The sequence below is a fragment of the Callithrix jacchus genome, chromosome 2 (genome assembly GCF_049354715.1).
Source record: "Callithrix jacchus isolate 240 chromosome 2, calJac240_pri, whole genome shotgun sequence".
In the NCBI taxonomy this organism is placed as follows: Eukaryota; Metazoa; Chordata; class Mammalia; order Primates; family Cebidae; genus Callithrix; species Callithrix jacchus.
In genome coordinates this window covers 136,110,482-136,116,324 of record NC_133503.1, presented here as the reverse complement: position 1 = coordinate 136,116,324, position 5,843 = coordinate 136,110,482, and the positions used below count along the sequence as shown (strand labels likewise).

Here is a 5,843-nt window from a genome sequence, read left to right as displayed (position 1 = left end):
GCTGTCAGACTTTACAGGATTAGAGGAAGTCAGGAAAATTCCTATCAAGAAGAAGGAGGGGAATTTGTTGTGTTCCTGAGAGGGAAGAGTGAACAGAAAAGTAAGAGAGGGGAGAGAGAAGCTAGTAAGAAGTAGGAAGCTACGAGAAGGGTCAGAGAGGGTGGAAAGGTTTGGAAGAACAGAAACATCTCTTTATTCTTCATTCATTCATTCATCAATCTATATTTCTGAGTATTCCGACCTTTGTGCTAGGTGCCATTGTAGCCACTGGGGATAGAATGAATAAAGTAGATAAAATGCCTACTCTCCGAGGGGACACATTCTGGCATGGAGACTGTCAATACCCTAACACACATAAGTATACAACATGGCAACTCACAATACTGAATGTGAGGAAAAACAGCTGAGGAAAGCAACGGAGTGGCAGGTTGGCTAGGGAAGGTGTTTACTGAGAAGATTACATTTGAGCGGGAAACCGAATGAGGTGAGGGGTAGAGCCTGGGAAGTATCTGTGGGCAAAGCTTTTGGGAAAAAATATTTAGTCTGGCTGACTGAGTGGAACTTAACGTGCTGTGAAATTATTAGGATTTGAACCAATCTTATCTAGATCTTGGAGGGGAAAGGAGTCCCACCTACATTTGATCAATAAAAGTTGGAGTCTTCTCTCTAGAAGATTCTTTGGGGGGTTGGTTATTTTAGAGATAGGGTCTCCCTCTGTCACCCAGGCTGGAGCATTGGCTTGGTCATAGTTCACTATATCCTGGGCCTAAGCGATCTTCCTGCCTCAGCCTCGAGTGGCTGCGACTACAGATACATACCACCATGCCTGGCTGCTTCTTAAAATGTTTTGTAGAGATGGGGTCTTGTTAGGTTGCCCAGACTTGTCTCAAGCTCCTGGCCTCAAGCAATCCTACGTCCTCAGCCTCCCAGAGTACTGGGATTACAGGTGTGAGCCGCCCCACCTGGCTTCTCTCTAGAAGGTTCTCATGGGTGTATTGAACATCTAGTGCCCAGATGGGCAGTACATCAGTCGCCCAGAGAGTTACTGCATTGGGTGGGAGGTTCAATTAAGTGATTCTTATGCCTGGTTTGGTATCAGAATCACTTGGAAATTGCTTTAAAAATATAGGTTTCTGGCCTCACTCCAGAAATTCTACATCAGAATCTCTGGAAAATGGGGATCAGGAATCTGTACTTTAAAACAAGTTTCCCCCATGCTTCTGATGTAATTAGAATACAGAATAGTATTTGGAAAGCACCACATTAGTTGACTTTTAAGGTTTTCTTCAGCTCAGGGAGTTTTTGATGGTGTGAATGCAGCTTCTCCATGAAGTCAATTATCTTTCCAACTGGAGTTTTAAAACTCCAGGAGTGGGCATAGTGGCTCACACCTGTTATCCCAGCACTTTGGGAGGCCAAGGCAGGTAGACCACCTGAGGTCAGCAGTTCAAGACCAGCCTGGCCAAAGTGGTGAAACCTCACCTCTACTAAAAATTATGTGAGCATGGTGGCGCATGCCTGTAGCCCCAGCTACTCAGGAGGTTGAGGCAGGAGAATTGCTTGAACTGGGGAGGCAGAGGTTGCAGAGAGCTGAGATTGCGCCACTGCACTCCAGTCTGGGTGACAGAGCAAGACTCCATCTCAAAAAAATAAATAAATAAAAAATGAGAAAAACAAAAACTTCTTTTTAGGTGTTAAAAGGAACACAAGCTTGTTGTTAAAAAAATTCAAATGATATGCAAATGTAGGCTGCACATGCTAAAAATAACCATTATTAGTGTTCAGTGTACATTAGTCTAGATTTTGCCATATATGTAGATTCCACATCTACATATATACATATACATAACAATATTTTTTTCTTTTCTTTCTTTTTTTTGAGACAGGGTTTTACCCTATCACTCAGCTAGAGTGCAGTGGTATAATCGACTCACTGCAACCTTGAGCTCCTGGGCTCAAGTGATTCTCCCCCTCAACTTCCCAAGTAGCTGGGACTACAGGTGCCCACCACCACACCTGGCTAATTTTGTTTATATTTAGTAGAGAAGATATCTCACACAATATTACCCAGGCTGGTCTTAAACTCCTGGGCTCAAGTGATCCTCCCACCTCAGCTTCCCAAAGTGCTGGGATTATAGCCATGAGCCACCATGCCTGGCCCATACTAAAATTTTTAATCTTTTGGTTTACAAAAATATCGTAATTTACTACAATTTGCTTTATACACTGGATAATACATCTGCAATATACTCTTACAGTACATATAGAGTGACTTAATTTTTTTTTTTTTTTGAGACAGAGTCTTGCTCTGTCACCAGGCTGGAGTGCAGCGGTGCGATCTTGGCTCACTGAAACCTCCACCTCCTGGGTTCAAGCGATTCTTCTGCCTCAGCCTCCCGAGTGGCTGGGATCACAGGTGTATGCCACCATGCCTGGCTAATTTTTTTGTTTTTTTAGTAGAGATGGGGTTTCACCGTGTTGGCCAGGATGGTCTCGATCTCTTAACCTTGTGATCCGGCCACCTCAGCCTCCCAAAGAGAGCGATTTGATTCTTACAGTGACTGCCTAGTGTTTCACTGTATGTCCATATCATAATATAATGGACATTTAAGTTGTTTCCATTTTTTTGGTATTACAGCCACTACAGCAATTAACATCATTGCAGCATATTTCTTGGTATTCAGCATGAATTCATAGATTTGGAGTTTTGTAAATGTTCCTATAAGGTTCTACCAGTTTATATTCAAACCAACCATTTTTTAGGAAGGTTCCTGTTTCCTCACCCTATTATTCTTCACTAATATTATCTTTTAAATTTAAGAGAATCAGGGCTGGGTTGGTGGTGGGCTGCTGGTGGGAGAGGGGATGGACCAAGTCCCAGGTTGTCAGGATGAAGGTTCGGGAAGGTCTGGCCAGTAAGATTCTACTCCCTGGCTCTGCACCAGGTTCCCTACCCCTGTCTAAATCAGCTTTTTCAATTCAGGGCTTGAGACTAAAAAAGCGTCCCACAGGGGGCTTTTCAGCCTCAAAACAGCCTGTCTAGAGACTCTCAAATTCTGATCTTGAAGTTGGAGGCCTCCAGGGATGTTATTTTTAATCTTTTACAAAGGTTAGAGGGGTTGAGGCTGTCTGACCCCAGTCTAATGTGGCAGGTAGGCCTTGGGAAGTGAAGCATGGGGGCAAAGAATTCAAGCACTGAGCCTGCATCCCCTATTCCCCATCCAGTGGGGTGCCGAGGATCGGGCAGCATGATGATGGAGACCTTTGTGAAAGGATATCAAGCCCAGACTCAGGGATCTGAACCTTATCTTCATTGTGCTGGAGACAGGCCAAGTGACCAAGACAAAGGACGGGCATGTGGTTGAGACCTGCGAAGTGGCGGACAAAACAGGCAGCAATGACTGGGTGCAGTGGCTTATGATCGTAATTCCAGCACTTTGGGAGGCTGAGGTGGGTGGGTCAGAAGGTCAGGAGATCGAGACCATCCTGGTCAACATGGTGAAACCCTGTCTCTACTACAATATAAAAATTAGCCAGGTATGGTAGTGAGCGCCTGTAGTCTCAGCTATTCAGAAGGCTGAGGCAGGGGAATGGCTTGAGCCCAGGAGGCGGAGGTTGCAGTGAGCCAAGATCACACCACTGCACTCCAGTCTAATGACAGAGCAAGACTCCATCTCAAACAATAACAATAACAATAACAAAAAACATCAATATCTCCGGCTGGGATGATGTTGGCAATCTGATCCAGCCTGGGGACATTATCTGGCTCACCAAAGAATACACCAGTTTTCAAAGGTTGTCTGACACTGTATACTGGCTGCAAGGATAATCTGCAGAAGACTGGAGAATTCTGTATGATTTATACTGAGGTTCCTGACTTCAGTGAGTCAAACCCAGAGTACAGCACCCAGCAGGCACTCAACAAGGCAGTGCAGAACGACGGCAACCCTTCAGCTTCCCTGCCTATCACCAAACCCCCTGCTGCTTCTCCAGCCTCTGAGAACCAGAACAAGAAGGGACTTAGTGTCCCACCAGGTCCTGGTGATGGCCCACATCCCCCGCTTACTCCCTCCCACCTGCTCAGCACCCGAATCACCTGAAGCCAGCCCAACCACATACCTGCAGGCCTGTCTGGCCTTTCCAGCAACTCTGTTAGTAATGGCAAAGAAACCCGGAGGAGCAGCAAGATAGCATGACATTCTTCCTTTCTGCCACCAACCACATCCCAGGTGTCTGCTGGAGAGCAAGATAGCCTTCCACTGGCTGGCTGGTGTAGCAGTATTTTAGGCACTAAACTTCAGTGGAGTGGGGGTGAGCAGTGGCCTTATCCACCCTAATCTCATACTTCCCCATTGTCCAGCTGAACTACCTGTCCCCTGGGAGTCAGGACCCTCTGCCTGCTCTTTCCTCTTTAGAAATGGCATTTACCAGCCAGGCACTGTGGCTCACACCTGTAGTCCCAGCACTTTGGGAGGCTGAGGCATGTGGATCACTTGAGGTCGGGAGCTTGAGACCAGCCTGACCAACATGGAGAAACCCTGTCTCTATTAAAAATACAAAATTAGCTGGGTATGGTGGTGCATGCCTGTAATCTCAGCTCCTCGGGAGCCTGAGGCAGGACAATCGCTTGAACCCTGGAGGCCGAAGTTGCAGTGAGCTGAGAATGCTCCATTGCACTCTAGCCTGGGCAACAAGAATGAAACTCCCTGTCAAAAAAAAAAAAGAAAAGAAAAGAAAAAAAAAAACGGCAGTTACTGTTCGTTACTTCTGTGTGAGTCATGGGGATCTAACTGAAATCTCTCCTTCCTAATAAATGTTACCACTCTAAAAACAAAAAAGATAATCATTTACATACAAATATCTTATTGTTTTAATTAGATTTCCTTTGGTTCTTTCCAAGAATGAGACCATTATGTTTATTGCACATTTGTTTTTCTTCTATACATTATCTGTGTCCTTTGCCATCTTTCTATTAGATGGAAATTTCTTATTGATTTGTGTAGGCTTTTTATTTACCTGGCTATTAATCCTTTACGTAGTTTCTCTAGAGTGTTGTTTATCTTTTTTATTTAATTAAAATGTAAGGGTAGGTTTTACAAGATTCAAAAGTCAAACCTACACAGAAAGGGAAACACAGATAAGTTGCATTTCCATCTCTGTCCCTCCCCCTCCCTTACATGAAACCATTTTGCTGTGCTTCATTGCGTAGATAAAAGCAAAAATGCCTGTGTAGTCTTTCTCCCCTCTACCTTTACAACATAAAATGTAGCACATGATAAAAAATCTTCTGGAAGAAACCTAAGTGTCTATCAACAGATGAATGGCTAAAGAAAATGTGGCACATACACATAACAGAATACTCCTCAGTCATAAAAAAGAATGAGATCCTGTCATTTACAAGAGCATGGATGGAAGGTGGGGTTATTGTGTTAAGTGAAATTAGCTAGGCACAGAAAGACAAACATCTCAAGTTCTCATTTATTTGTGTGCACTAAAAATTGAAATAATAGAGCTCATGGAGATAGACAGTAGAATGATGGTTACCAGAGGCTGGGAAGGATAGTGGGATGGTGGGGAGTGGGGATGGTTAAAGGGGACAAATATAAAATTAGATAGAATAAAGTCTAGTATTTGACAGTGACCACAGTCAACAATTTATTTTACATTCAAAAATAAATAAATGAGCATAATCAGATAGTTTGTAACATAAAGGATAAATGCTTGAGGAGATGGATACCCCATTTACCCTGATGTGATTATTATGCATTGTGTCTGTATCAAAATATCTCATGTACCCCATAAATATGTACCTACTACAAAAATGAAAACATTTTAAGAAGCCC

The 5,843-nt window shown here is 43.7% G+C and overlaps 1 pseudogene; it reads left to right on the top strand.

Moving 5' to 3' along the window:
* The first annotated feature begins 3,248 nt into the window (after positions 1–3,248).
* On the top strand, positions 3,249–4,196 carry LOC100411729 (SOSS complex subunit B1 pseudogene; annotated as a pseudogene).
* The last annotated feature ends 1,647 nt before the right edge of the window (positions 4,197–5,843 follow it).